The sequence below is a fragment of the Neomonachus schauinslandi genome, chromosome 1 (assembly GCF_002201575.2).
Source record: "Neomonachus schauinslandi chromosome 1, ASM220157v2, whole genome shotgun sequence".
Taxonomy (NCBI): Eukaryota; Metazoa; Chordata; class Mammalia; order Carnivora; family Phocidae; genus Neomonachus; species Neomonachus schauinslandi.
In genome coordinates, this window is record NC_058403.1 from 151,526,468 (window position 1) to 151,543,116 (window position 16,649).

The following is a 16,649-nucleotide window of genomic DNA, read 5'->3' on the forward strand; positions in this document are numbered from 1 at the left end:
TATATAATCAGAACCAACGTTTAAAAAATAAATCAGGAAATCTAAAATGCAAATATGAGCAAACAATTGGTAATTTCAAAAGCCAGAAAGACAAAACATTGGAAAGGGGACATCTACATAAATAGAGGAACACCAAAAGAAACAGTTGATAGAGTAAACAGAATAATTAAAAGTGAGCTTATACCTGAAACTAATATAATATTACGTGTCAACTATACTTCAATTAAAGATTTTTTTTTTAAATACAACTTTAAAAAAACAGTGACCTAAAGTTTAGTCATCGGTAAAAAGAGATAAAGAAGTTCATTATATATAATGATAAGGGGTCACTACATCAAGAAGATATAACAATCAGAAATATATACACTCCCAACAGATTAAGCTGGAAGTTAGCAGAAGGAAGGAAATAATATAGATCAGAGTGAAAATAAATGAAATAAAGACCAGGGTGCCTGGGTGGCTCAGATGTTTAAGCGTCTGCCTTCAGCTCAGGTCATGATCTCAGGGTCCTGGGATCGAATCCCACAATGGGTTCCCTGCTCAGTGCAGAGCCTGCTTCTCCCTCTCCCTCTGCCATTCCCTCTGCTTGTGCTATCTCTCTGTCAAATAAATAAATAAAATCTTAAAAAAAATGAAATAAAGACCAGAAAAACAATAGAAGGGATCAAAGAAACTAAATGCTATTTGAAAACATAAACAAAATTGTCAAACTCTTAGCTAGATTATCTAAGAAAAAAAAAGAGAACACATAAATAAAAATATAAATAAAAGAGGAGATATGAAAACTGATACTACAGAAATACATAGAATCATAAGAGATTACAATAAACAATTATATGCCAACAAATTACAAAATCTAGAAGAAATAGATGCATTTCTAGAAATACACAACTCATCAAGACTAAATCAGAAAGATGGAGAAAATCTGAGCAGACCAATTACAAGTAAAAAATTTGAATCAGTAATCAAAAAATCCCAACACTGTAAACTCCAGAACCAGACAGCTTCCCTGGAGAAGTCTATCAAACATTTAAAGAAGAATTAACACAATCCTCCTCAAACTGTTCAAAAATATCAAGGAGGAAGGAACACATCCAGACTCATTCTACAGGTCAGCATTACCTTTGTAGCAAAACTAGGTAAGGATACCACACAAAAAGAAAAGTATATACTGTGATAGACATCAATATCCCTTGATGAATATAGATGCAAAAATTCTCAACAAAATATTAGCAAACAGAATTCAAGAACATATTGAAAGGACTATACACCATGACCAAGCGTCATTTATTTCTAGGATACAAGAATAGTTCAAAATAAACAAATCAATAAATGTAATATGTCACATCAATAAAATAAAAGATAAAAACCACATGATTGTCTGAGTATGTACAGAAAAAGTGACAAAATGCAACATTTTTTCATGATAAAAACCCTCAACAAACTGAGTATAGAAGGAACATATCTGAGCATAATAAAGGCCATATATGACAAGCCCACAGCTAACTTTATAGTCACTGGAGAAAAGTTAAGTGTTATCCGTAAGATCAGGAACAAGGCAAGGATGCTCTTTCTCACAACTCCTATTCAATAGAGTACTGGAAGTTCCACCTAGAGCAATTAGGCATAATTGAAATAAAAGGCATCCAAACTGGGAAAGAATAAATAAACTGTCATTATTTGCTGATGACATGATTTTATATATATAATATATATATAATATATATTATATATATTATATATATATAATATATATTATATATATATTATATATATATATATCTCCCAAAAAATTAGTCAAAAAACTGTTGGAATTAATTAACAATTTCAGTAAAGTGGCAGGATACAAAATCAACATGCAGAAATTAATTCCATTCCTTTACACTAATGATGAAACATCTGAAAAATAAATAAAGAAAACCATCCTATTTACAATAAGTATCAAAAACAATAAAATACTTAGAAATAAATTTGACCAAAGAAGTGAAAGATCTGTAAAATGGAAACTACAAAATTGGCTGAAAGGAATTGAAGAAGACACAAATGGAAAGACATCCCCTGTTCATGGATTAGAAGAATTGATATTGTTAAAATGGCCATAGTACTCAAAGTCATCTACAGATTGAATGCAATCTCCAACAAAATACTAAAGGCATTCTTCAAAGAAATAGAATAGGTTAAAATTTGTGTGAAACCACAAAAGACCCCCAATAACCAAAGCAATCCTGAGAAAAAAGAACAAAGCTGAAGGTATCATACTTTCAGATTTCAAAGTATACTAAAAGACACTGTAATAAAAAACACTATGGTATAAGCAAAAAACAAAAACAACAAACAAACAAACAACAACAACAACAACACATTAACCAATGGAACAGAATAGAGAGCCTAGAATTAAACCCTAACATATATGGTCAACTAATATTCCACAAGGGAGCCAAGAATACCTAATAGGAAAAGGATAAGCTCTTCAACAAATGGTGCTGGGAAAACTAAAGAAACACATGCAGAACAATTAAATTGGACCTCTGTGTCATACCACTCATAAATATTAACTCAAAATTGATCAAAGATTTAAACTTAAGACCTAATACCATAAAACTCCTAGAAGAAAACCTAGGGAAGAAACTCATTGGTATTGGCAATAATTTTGGGGGCAAGATGCCAAAAGTACAAACAACAAAAGAAAAAATTAACCAATGGGACTATGTAAAACTCAAATGCTTACACAAAACAAAAGAAAAAATTAATAGAATGAAAAGACAACTTACAGAATAAGAGAAAATTTTGCAAACTACTTATTGGATAGGGGTTAATATCCAGAAATTATAAAGAGCTCAGTCAACTCAATAGCAACAACAACAACAAAAAGAATCCAAATAAAAAAATGGGTAGAAAAACTAGTTATCAAGATGGCCAACGGACACATGATGAGATTCTCAACATCACTCATCATCAGGGAACTGCAAATCAAAACCACAATGAGATATCACCTCACCCTTGTTAGAATGGTTAGACTCAAGAAGACAAGAGACACAGGTGCTGGTGAGGATGTGGTGGGGATAGAAATTGGTCTGATCACTATGATGAACACTATGGAGGTTCCTCAAAAAATTAAAACTATATCCACCATACAATCCAGCAATTCCACTCCTGGGCATAATACACAGAGGAAATGAAAGTTGGATTTCGATGAGATATATGCACTCCCACATTTGTCACAGCTTTATTCACAATAGCCAAGATATGGAAACAACTCAAATGCCCATGAAGAGATGAATGGATAAAAAAGATATGGAATGTATACACAATGGAATTTTATTCAGCCATGAGAAAAGAATATATCCTCCCATTTGTGACAACATGGATGGACTTTGAGCACATTATGCTAAGTGAGATAAGTCAGAGAGAAAAAGACAAATACCATATATATAATTTATATGTGTAATCTAAAAAAAAAAGTTAAACCCATAAAAAACAGAGTAAAATAGTGGTTACCAGGAATGGAAGTGTGGATAAGACTGATGGTATTTCAGGGTACAAATTGTATGAGTATTAAATAAGCCATAGAGATCTAAGGCATATTATAATGAATATGGACAATAACATTACATTATAATTATGTAATGTGATAAATATGGCTACATCAGCAGTTATAAAATACACATGTATCAAAGTAACATGCTGTAAACCTTACTTTTTTTAAAATAAATAATATTTTATTAGAATACAGCCACTGACACTCATTTAGAGTTTTGACAAAGACATTATGTCCCACCAAGTCAAAAATTTACTTTCTGGCCTTTACTTTTATACAATGTTACACACCAAATTTTTTCAATAAAAAAGTGAGCTTACTGCATATTCACAGAGATAGTAGAAGACTATTACATCTCTGGAAAATAAATTAATGATCTTACACTATAAAAGTAGAGGCATTGAAACTAAAAACTTAAATAGATTGTGGAGGAACAAAAAAAAATAAGATAAAAAATGGATTAATGAACTGGAATGCTGAGCCCAGTGATCATCCTTGAATAAAGTATAAAAGAAATAAATAAATGGAAAATATGGCAGAAACAATGTACAAACATAGAATGTACATCTGGAAGCTGCAATGTGTGTGTATTGTGAGTTCCCAAAGGATAAAGCATAAATATTGGATAGAGAAAAAAAAATAATGAAATAACATACTCCACTGTTTAAAAGATCATAAGAAAAATCTTAAAAGTATCATGGAACAAGAAAAATAAATGACTCCTTAGAGACATTTGAGAAAGAATCAGAATGTGATGAGTTTTGAGAAAAATATAGTGCAATATTCAATTTCTCAGTAGAAATTTGTTTTAAAGCAGAATTTAAAAAATAATAAAGACAAACTACAAATCAGGTAGGTAGACAAAATAGGACAATTTCATATATTCCACATCTCATAAATTTGCTCTCCACAAGTTTTTTGTTGTTGTTTTTGGTTTTTTTTTGGGGGGGGGTGGACAGAGGGAGAAGGAGAGAGAGAATCCCAAGCAGGTTTCATTCCCAGTGTGGAGCCCCAACAGGGCTCGATCTCACAACCCTGAGATCATGACCTGACCTGAAATCAAGAGTCTGATTCTTAAATGACTGAGCCACCCAGGCGCCCCGCCACAAGTTTTTCTAAAAATATATATATATTGAATATGTTTTGTTTTCTTATTAGATAAAATTTGTATTTATAATTCAAAGAATACAAAAAATAAGAGTGATGTAGTGGCTTTATTTTAAAAGCTGGTATTCATAAATCAACAGAAACAACAAACTTGAAACTCTTTGTACTTATGATAACAAATTTAAATATTAACTAAATATGGGAGAGAATAAATATTATTTCAAAATGCTTTGATGGGTCTACCAGCAAAAATGTTAGACTACTTACTGCCTTAGAGAGGGCAGGTCATATGTAAATAAAATCCAGTACACCATCTATTGTTCCTTCCACTGACACATATTCTACCACCCCATTTTATGATACCCAAAAGGGAGGTCTTACTGTTATTCAGAGGTTGGTGTCTTGGAGACTAGTAATAAGAATGAGTTTTAAATCAACCCTTATTTCAGGGGACCTAGGTGGCTCAGTTGGTTAATCATCTGCCTTTGGCTCGGGTCATGATCCCAGGGTCCTGGGATCGAGTCCCACATCGGGCTCCTTGGTCAGCAGGGAGTCTGCTTCTCCCTCTGCCTCCCCTCTGCTCATGCTCTCTCTCAATCTTTTTGTCAAATAAATAAATAAATAAAATCTTTTTAAAAAAGGATTTTATTTGTTTATTTATTTGACAGAGAGAGGGAACACAAGCAGGGAGAGTGGGAGAGGGAGAAACAGGCTTCCCGTGGAACAGGGAGCCCAATGGGGGGCTCCATCCCAGGACTCTGGGATCATGACCCCAGCCAAAGCCAGACACTTAACAACTGAGGCACCCAGGCGCCCCAATAAATAAAATATTTTTAAAAAATAAATCAACCCTTATTTTGACAGAAAAGACAATAAGGATTCCTTCCATATTGTGAATAGAAATGTGAATAAAGAAGCAACTGCTAATGTAGAATAGTTACAGAATATTTAACATACATCACCCTGGTGGTTGAGTTTCTTTGACAGAGGTATAAAAGTTGACTATCTTGAAAACCTGTTAAAGTCTTTTCAATAAATGCCAGGAAGCAATACCATCATCACCTTTTGGAGGTTAAATGTGCTTGTGATGGAATTTTTATGATTATTGTGTGTAAAGGCCTGGGGTTTTTGGAGAGTACAGAGCAAGTTCTGTGAGCTTCTACAACCCATTATTCCATTTTTCAGCCTCCAAAAGAAATGAGATTTTTGCATTTCATACTATAATATGTGACTCTGGTCAAGTTTTCCATGATCTTGTAGATACTGATGGTGATGTCCCTCTCGAGGTTGATATATGTCAATGTATTTTCAGAAGCAAAATAGATTATAGATTTTAATTTTACTACAATCTGCATAAGCCCAGACAGATCTGTTCTTTAGTTCCTGAAAATAACTTCTGTGTTTCAGTTACTATATCTTCAAATAATTAGTCTAGATCCCAAATTGTGAAGACTTGACATCATTAAGATATCCCCCTGTGATTTATTTATTTTTATTTTTTTATTTTTTAAGGTTTTATTCATTTGCGACACAGAGTACAGAGAGAGATAGCATGAGCAGGGGAAGAGGCAGAGGGAAAGGGAGAAGCAGACTCCCCGCCAGGCAGGGAGCCTGATGTGGGGCTCGATCCCAGGGCTCCAGGATCATGACCTGAGCCAAAGGCAGACGCTTAACCATCTGAGCCACCCAGGTGCCCCTCCCCCTGTGATTTATAGATTCAATGCAATTCTAATCAAAATCCCAACAAGTTATTGTTTGAATATTGAGATTCTAAAGTTTACATGGAAAAGCAAAAGACATAATACTAAAGAAGAACAAAGTTGAACAGACAGTACTGAACCTCAAGACTTACTATAAAGCTACAGTAATAGAGACAGTGTGACATTGGAAAATAATACATGAATAGATCCATGGAACAGAAAAGAGATCCCAGAAATGAATCCACACATACAGTCCATTGATTGTTGACAAAGAAGCAAAGGCAATTAAATGGAGAAAAGATCTTTTCAACAAATAATGTTGGAACAACTGGTCATCCATATGCAAAGAAAGAGAGAGAGAGAATTTAACACAGAGTACATACACGTCACAAAAATTAACTCAAAATTGACCAGAAACCTAAATGGAAACTGCAAAACTATAAAACTTCTGGAAGATAATATATGAGAAAACCTAAGAGAGAGGTTAGGCTAGGACTTTTCAGATACAACACTAAAACACCTGATCTATGAAAGAAAAATAATAGACAAGTTAAACTTCATTTAAAAAAAAAATCTGCCCTGCAAATGACATTGTTAAGAGATTGAAAAGACAAGACCCACAGACTAGAGAAAATATTTGCACAACACATATCTGATAAAGGACTTGCATTCAAAGTATACAAAGGACCTTAAACTCTCTTTGATATTTACTTAAGTGATTTGGAAATGTATGTCTACACAAAAACTTGCACACTGTTTATAGCAGCTCTATTCATAGTTCCCCAAACTTGAAAGTAACCTAGAAGTCTTATAGTAAGGGAATAAACTATAGTACATCCAGACAATGGAATATTATGTGGTGGGTAGGGGGATGGGTTAAGTAAGTGATGGGGATTAAGGAGGGTACTTGTGATGAGCATTGGTTGTTGTATGTACCTGATGAATCACTAAATTCTACACCTGAAACTAATATTACAGTATATGTTAACTAACTGGAATTTAAATTAAAACTTAAAATAAAATTTAAAAAAAAATACTATTTTAAATATCCTATAGAATAGATTCTAATATATTTACTTTCTAATATTTTGTGTTGAATAGTCTATGTATTTGGAAAATATACATATACAAATTATATGTAATATATTTAATATAGAATACACAGGCATGTAGAATGAATATCCATATACTACATATGGGTGTACATAGAGAAAAAGCACATAGAGAACCAAATAGGGAGGTAGGGAAAGCTTAAACCACTTTAAACATCTTAAACCACTTTGAACATCTTAAAACACTAAAATTTTAACATTTCTGCTCTATAATTTAATGCAATGAAAATGAAGTTAGGGTATATTATCCTAAAGGATGTTCAAACAATTTTGGATAGCATAGACATTTTAACAATATTTATTCTTCCAATCCATGAGCATGGAATGTTTTTCCATCTCTTTGTGTCTTTCTCAAATTCTTTCATAAGTGTTCTGTAGTTTTTAGAGTACAGATCCTTTACCTCTTTAGTTAGGTTTATTCCTAGTATCTTATGGTTTTTGGTGCAGTTGTAAATGGGATAGATTCCTTAATTTCTCTTTCTTTACTCTCATTGTTAGTGTATAAAAATGGAACTGATTTCTGTGCACTGATTTTGTATCCTTCCACATTGCTGAATTGCTGTATGAGTTCTAGAAATTTTGGGAGTAGTCTTTTGGGTTTTCCACATAAACTATCATGTCATCTGCAAAGAGGGAGGATTTGACTTCTTCTTTGCCAATTTGAATGCCTTTTATTTATTTTTGTTTTCTGATTGCTGAGGCTAAGACTTCCAGTACTGTGTTGAACAGTGGTAAGTGGACATCTCTGTCATGTTCCTGACCTTAGGGGAAAAGCTCTCAGTTTTTCCCCACTGAGGATGCTATTCACTGTGAGTTTTTCATATATGGCTTTTATGATATTGAGGTATGTTCCCTCTAAGCCCTACTCAGCAGAGTTTTTTCTTTAAATATTTTATTTATTTATTTATTTGACAGAGAAAGAGAGAACACAAGTAGGGGGAGCAGTAGAAGGAGAGAGAGAGAAGCAGGCTTTCCACTGAGTAGGGAGCCCAATTCGGGGCTCAATCCCAGGACCCTGAGATCATGACCTGAGCTGAAGGCAGACATTTACCCAACTGAACCACCCAGGCACCCCTCAGCAGAGAGTTTTTTTATCAAGCAAGAACGTTGTATTTTGTCAAATGCTTTTTCTGCATCTATTGAGAGGATCACCATACTGTTCTTGTCCTTTCTTTTATTAATGTGCTGTATCACATTGATTGAGTTGCAGATGTCGAACTACCCTTGCAGCCCTGGAATAAATCCCACTTGGTTGTGGTGAATAATCCTTTTAATGTACTGTTGGTTCCTATTGGCTAGTAACTTGGTGAGTATTTTGGCATCCATGTTCATCAGGGATACTGGTCTGTAATTCTCCTTTTTGATGGGGTCTTTTTCTGGTTTTGGGATCAAGGTAATGCAGGCCTCATAGAATGAGTTTGGAAGTTTTCCTTCCATTTCTAATTTTTGAAACAGCTTCAGTAGAATAGCTATTATTTCTTCTTTAAATGTTTGGTAGAATTCCCCTGTGAAGCCATCTGGCCCTGGACTCTCATTTTTTGGGAGGTTTTTGATTACTGCTTCAAACTCATTCTGGTTATTGGTCTGTTCAGATTTTCAATTTCTTCCTGTTTCAGTTTTGGTAGTTTATAAGTTTCCAGGAATGCATCCATTTCTTCCAGATTGCCTAATTTGTTGGCGTATAGTTGCTCATAATATGTTCTTAAAATTGTTTGTATTTCCTTGGTGTTGGTCGTGACCTCTTCTCTTTCATTCTTAAAATGTTTATGATAGGGATGCCTGGGAGGCTCAGTCAGTTAAGTGGCTGCTTTTGGCTCAGGTCATGATCCCAGGGTCCTGGGATAGAGTCCCACATTGGGCTCCTTGCCCAGTGGGGAGCCTGCTTCTCCCTCTGCCTGCCCCTCCCCCTGTTTGTGCTCTCTCTCTCTCTCTGACAAATACATAAAATCTAAATAAAATAAAATAAAATGTCTATGCTACACAGAGCAATCTACAAATTCAATGCAATCCCCATCAAAATACATCGACATTTTTCACAGAGCTGGAACAATCCTAAAATTTCTATGGAACCAGAAAAGACCCTGAATAGCCAGAGGAATGTTGAAAAAGAAAAACAAAGCTGGGGGCATAATGATGCCTGACTTCAAGCTCTATTACAAAGCTGTGATCATCAAGACAGCATGGTACTGGCACAAAAACAGACACATAGATCAATGGAACAGAAGAGAGAACTCAGAAATGGACCCACAACTCTATGATCAACTAATCTTTGACAAAGCAGGAAAGAATATCTGATAGATAAAAGATAGTCTCTTCAACAAATGGTGTGGGGAAGCTTGGACAGCAACATGCAGAAGAATGAAACTGGATCATTCTCTTACACCATACACAAAGATAAACATCAAAATGGATGAAAGACCTAAATGTGAGACAGGAATCCATCAAAATCCTAGAGGAGAACACAGGCAGCAACCTCTTCGATCTTGGCTGCAGCAACTTCTTGCAAGACAGGTCTCTAAAGGAAAGGGAAACAAAGCAAAAATGAACTATTGGGACTTCATAAGATAAAAAATTTCTGTTTCATTCTTCTGCATGTGGCTGTCCAATTTTCCCAACACCATTTCTTGAAGAGACTGTCTTTTTTCCATTGGACATTCTTGCCTGCTTTGTCGAAGATGAGTTGACCATAGAGTTGAGGGTCCATTTCTGAGCTCTCTATTCTGTTCCATTGATCTATGTGTCTGTTTTTGTGCCAGTACCATACTGTCTTGATGATGACAGCTTTGTAATAGAGGTTGAAGTCCGGAATTGTGATGCCACCAGCTTTGTTTTCCTTTTTCAACATTCCTCTGGCTATGCGGGGTCTTTTCTGGTTCCATACAAATTTTAGGTTTATTTGTTCCATTTCTTTGAAAAAAGTGGATGGTATTTTGTTATGGATTGCATTGAATGTGTAGATTGCTCTAGGTAACACTGACATCTTCACAATAATTGTTCTTCCAATCCATGAGCATGGAACGTTTTTCCATTTCTTTGCGTCCTCCTCAATTTCTTTTTTTTTTATTATGTTATGTTAATCACTATACATTACATCATTAGTTTTTGATGTAGTGTTCCATGATTCATTGTTTGCGTATAACACCCAGTGCTCCATGCAGTACAAGCCCTCTTTAATACCCATCACCAGGCTAACCCATCGCCCCAACCCCTCCCCTCTAGAACCCTCAGTTTGTTTCTCAGAGTCCATAGTCTCTCATGGTTCATCTCCCCCTCCAATTTCCCCCTCTTCATTTTTCCCTTCCTGCTATCTTCTTCTCCTTCTTCTTCTTCTTCTTCTTCTTCTTCTTCTTCTTCTTCCTCTTCTTCTCCTTCTTCTTCTTTTTTTAACATATAATGTATTATTTGTTTCAGAGGTACACGTCTGTGATTCAACAGTCTTACACAATTCACAGCGCTCACCATAGCACATACCCTCCCCAATGTCCATCACCCAGCCACCCCATCCCTCCCACCCCCCACACTCAGCAACCCTCAGTTTGTTTCCTGAGATTAAGAATTCCTCATAGGGCGCCTGGGTGGCTCAGTTGGTTAAGCGACTGCCTTCGGCTCGGGTCATGATCCTGGAGTCCCGGGATCGAGTCCCACATCGGGCTCCCTGCTCAGCGGGGGTCTGCTTCTCCCTCTGACCCTCTTCCCTCTTGTGCTCTCTGTCTCTCATTCTCTCTCAAATAAATAAATAAAATCTTTAAAAAAAAAAAGAATTCCTCATATCAGTGAGGTCATATGATACATGTCTTTCTCTGTTTGACTTATTTTGCTCAGCATAATACCCTCCAGTTCCATCCATGTTGTTGCAAATGGCAAGATTTCATTCCTTTTGATGGCTGCATAATATTCCATTGTATAAATGACATACCAGATAAAGGGCTAGTATCCAAAATCTATAAAGAACTTATTAAACTCAACACCCAAAGAACAAATGATCCAGTCAAGAAATGGGCAGAAAACATGAACAGACATTTTTCCGAAGAAGACATCCAAATGGCCAACAGACACATGAAAAAGTGTTCAACATCACTCGGCATCAGGGAAATCCAAATCAAAACCTCAATGAGATACCACCTCACACCAGTCAGAATGGCTGAAATTAACAAGTCAGGAAATGACAGATATTGGTGGGGATGCGGAGAAAGGGGAAACCTCCTATGCTGTTGGTGGGAATGCAAGCTGGTGCTGACACTCTGGAAAACAGTATGGAGGTTCCTCAAAAAGAGCTACCCTATGATCCAGCAATTGCACTACTGAGTATTTACCCCAAAGATAGAAATGTAGGGATCTGAAGGGGTATGTGCACCCTGATGTTTATAGCAGCAATGTCCATAATAGTGAAATTGTGGAAGGAGCGGAGATGTCCTTCAACAGATGAATGGATAAAGGATCTGTGGTTTATATATACAATGGAATATTACTCAGCCATCAGAAAGGATGAATACCTACCATTTACATCAACATGCGTATAACTGGAGGGTATTATGCTAAGTTAAATAAGTCAATCAGAGAAAGACAATTATCACATGGTTTCACTCATATGTGGAATATAAGAAATAGTGCAGAGGATCATAGGGAAGGGAGGGAAAACTGGGAAGAAATCAGAGAGGGAGAGAAACTATGAGAAAATCTTAACTCTGGGAAATGAACTGAGGGTTGCTGAAGGGAGGGATGGGGCAACTGGTTGATGGCCATTAAGGAGGGCACGTGTTGTGATGAGCGCTGGGTGTTATTTGCAACTGATGAATTATTGAACACTACATCTGAAATTAGTAATGTACTATATGTTGGCTAATTGTATTTAAATTAAAAAACAATTGGAGATATTGGGTCAACTTATGTTCATGGTTGAAAGGAATTATCTTCAGCCCTTCCTGTCTGTACCTTGGACACTGTAACCATGAACTTCTCATTTAGCAGTTCCATGAGACCTCTGTCCACATGCTTCATAGGACTCACTGCAGGCTGTTAAAATAGGGACACTGTTAGAAGGTAGGGGAGGGTCAGTAATGTATCCTCTACTGAGAAGGCACTTTAATACTGAAGAACAACACAAGTCACTCCATATCATTTACACAGAGTTTTTTTCAGGGTAATTTACTGACGGGATTGCATGGATTGACATTCCAGGCAGCTATGCAACTATTCTCTGCCCCCATTCTCTACCCAGTCCAGAACTTAACCCACAGCTTTTATAGCATGAGGGGCATGGGGTAAGGTTTAAGGGTAGTTATCTTGAGTGGTACCATCTGTGGGTCACTTTAGGGAAGATCAGAACAAGCTTTCCTGCATCTGGTCAGGGCATACATTAACCTCCACAAGGCCTGGAACACATGGCCACAAGGGAGGTCACTGTGCAGGCAAGAACAAGATGGAAAGCCAAAGACAGAGTCAGAGTTGACAGCACTCCTACAGGTGCAATGGCAGATCCTTCCTTTGGGCATGCACCCAGTGTTGCACCAGGATAGCAATATCTGAATATTACACATCATGCTTTCTCTCTTTTAGAACCAAATAGTTCTGAGACCCGAGAGGATATTCTTGTCTCATGGAATACCTGAGTCCCATATATGGAATTTTGGTGTTCTAGGCACATCAGTAGGGAAGCCTGGAGTTGCAAGACAGTATTAGAAGTCAAAGAGGAATGATGTCCGTGTGATGCTCTGTAGCACTGCTGCCAATTCTAAATTAGATCTGCAATATTTTTTTTGGTTCTATTTTACAAAAAAGTCTGAGTCTACTCTTTAAGAACTTAAAATACTTTTTTTCAATAAACTGATTTTCATTAAATGCCTATGATGAAATCATTAATTATTTTAAAGAAATAGAATAACATTTTAAGATGGCAAACATTCCCTAACATTCTTGTTAGCTATTCCAATGCTAAATGTTGACATCCAGTGAATCCCTTATCATCATAGGCAATGGCTGCTCCTCATGGTTCATCCTCTTTATATCCTTGCAGCTTTTTGGTACAGATGACTCTGCCTATTTCTCAAAAGTTTCCATTGCCCTGTAATCCAAAACATCACAATCTCTTTGTTCTTGCCCTTCTTCTTTATTCAACTTATTTGTCTTCTTCTATAGATTATCCTCCTTCTGGTCCCTAAATATATGCATGCCATGTTCTTTTGAACTCTCCTTTGAACTTACAAAACAATTTACCCACCCTTCCTTTTTGGCAGTCATCAATTTCTCCTTGTATAATTCATTCTGTGTACAGTCTCTTCCAAGACTACATAATTTTTGAGGTCTTAAATTTGATTTATTTTACAATCATTGTGACCTCCAGAAAAACTGCCTAGGGGCCTAACAGAGCCTCAATAAATATTTATTTTTAATAAATGAATTTAATAAATGAATTGATTTATAAAGAAACTTTCTGTTATATAAATAGGGAGAGAAAACCATGAATTTAATAATGTAGTTATAGTTATAACAGTTATATAGTTATACTATAACTATAATATAGTCATAACACAGATTCCTGTGTTCCCCTTGTGTTCTCCTTCTCTTCTATCAAGAGGCCAATCTCCCCCTGGCTCAGATGATTTAAAGCAGGAACAGAGTAGCTGTACTTCAGGAACTCCTCAGGGAAGATAATATTGAACTCCTAACTGCTCAAGAAAACTAATCTTAAAGAAGTGTTTTAATGGGGAATGAGTTTGAAAAATACACACCATTCAATCTCCTAATTCTTCTAAAATATACCCCTGAATAATATAGACAGAATAATATCAGATCATTAAAGAATTCATGTTTGTTGAAATGTGTATTGATACCATGCCAGCTGCTTGTATTCAAGAAAGTTGAAAGAAGCAATGCTATTTAACTTACAGCTATGTTTAATATGTGGGATTGTTGGGGATGGTGCTCATGATTTTATGCAGTGTTCTATTCAGGGTGACCAACAGAAGAAACTTAATTGTCTCAAAACAAGAAGGAGCTATGCTTTCACTGGGGAAAGCTTAGATTCAAATGTGTGGCACCTTGAGCAAAGTATGGAAGCTCTGAAATTGTTGTTTATCTATCAACTGGTTCTGCTTTACTTTTTGCATTTCTTCCTTTATTTCAAACTTTTTCACTTCTTTAATTCTGCTTGAAGACATGCTTCTTTATAAGATACTTCACATTATTTTTGAACAAGCCAGGTTATGAATAAATAAATACAATAAAAATAGACAAGCAAATGAGACCAAAATTGAATTTATTATGTTAGGAAAATTTATATCCCTGGGAACTTCTTAAAGCTTGTTAAGATTTACATTTATAAAACTCTGCGCCCCCTCCTGGTATTTTTTTAAAGCATCAATATCCAAGGGATGAATGTACCACTCATTCCAAATTATCTCCTTATCTTAAAGTAAGCATTGTCATTCCCTTTTCCAAATTTATATTTTAAGAAATGAAATCTATAACTAACATCTTGAAAATAATATGTTTAAAATAGCTGAAAATGACTTGGAAATATTTTGAATATATATTTCAAGGTCCATATTGTGGATATTTTTCTTTCCTGAAAACAGTATGTTTAAAACTCCCGGTAGTAAGAGCTATGTGTCTTTGTGAATCTGCTCCCTTTCATATAGAGCCTCTGTGGTTTTAAGCCTGGCTTCTCTGATGGTAACAACTCCACTATTTGAATTTGAAAAACAGCTCATTAAAAAAAAGGGTATTTGGCAAAGATATTTTAATTGATACTGTAAGACTTGATGCAAATTTGCCTATGGATGGCAGAAAAGTAGATATTTTTAAAAAGTGAGTCAATTGTTTAATATTATGGAGTTATTCTTACCTGAAAAAGAATTTGCCATCACTTTTCTTAGCCAGTACCCTTAGATTTTCAGTAAGAAAAATCTCTGAGTATGAGACAACTTGAATAATTGGAAAATCTATTTTAAGAAAAGTCTATTTTAAGAAAGAAAAGGACAGTTAATCCATCCTCTTCTGGAAGCAGGAAATCATAGGTGGGGAAAGACTGCAATAGCATGCTGGGAGAGCCGATTGTAGCCATAGCTTTGCCACTAATTATCTACAGAAGTTGTTGAAATAAAGATTATTATGTCCTATCTTAATTTAGTACTCTCTAGGTGCCAGCACATTGAGACAAGATTTGCATGTGTCATCTTATCTAATGATACAATAACCCTAAAAGACAAATATGCATCATATCATGAAATCCTCATCATCACCCTAGAATTCAGCATTATTATTATAATACCCATTTTCAGATATGACAACTGAGGTCCACAGTGAGTAAATATTTAGTGTAGTTTACCACAAAGACTGTGCTCTTCTTTGCATTTTCTATCTGGTTCAACCACCTCATTATCGATCGAGACCAAGTTAGAAATCTACCAGCTTTCTTCTCTTCCCCTAACATTCATCACATCCCCAAATCTCACTTCTCCATTTTCATGTCATACCCAAAATTTATTTTCTGGAAAATTGTGTAGCACTTGACTCATTGCCAATATGGTTTTCTTTTACTGAGTTCTGATCTCATCCTTCCTCTCTTTTAAATTCTGTAATAATTTTCCATTGTTAAGAAGAGAATGAGAAAAGTCTTCCCTTACATATATGTCTAATCATTTCGAATTGCTCCTTCTACCCACTGTTCTACCTAACCTATTCCTCTACTGACCCAGAAACTGCCATACACATTCTGTCCATTTCTTTGTTATATTAGTCTTCTTAATCTGAATAACAAATGATCAGAGATTTATTGGCTTAAAACAAAATCCATCGATTAGCTGATGGTTTTTGTAGGTCAGAAGCTCAGACAGGCTCAGCTGAGTATTCTACTTAGAATCTGAAGGGCCAATTAAGGGGTTGAGAGGGCTGCATTCCTTTCTGGAGGCTCCAGGCAATAAGCTACTTCCAAGCTTATTCAGGTGGTTGGCAGAATTCAGCTCCTTGTGTTTGTTGGACTGAGACCCTAGGCTACCTCCATCTTCTCTCTGCCTTCCTCTTATACTACATCTCTCCAACTTCAGCCAGGAGACACCTGTTATTAAGGTCTCATATGATTAGGTAAACCATGTTAATCCAGAATAATCACCTTATTTTAAGACCAATAACCTTAGCTACATCTGCAAAGATTCCTTTGGAATGTAACATAACATATTTGCAGATTTCAGAGAC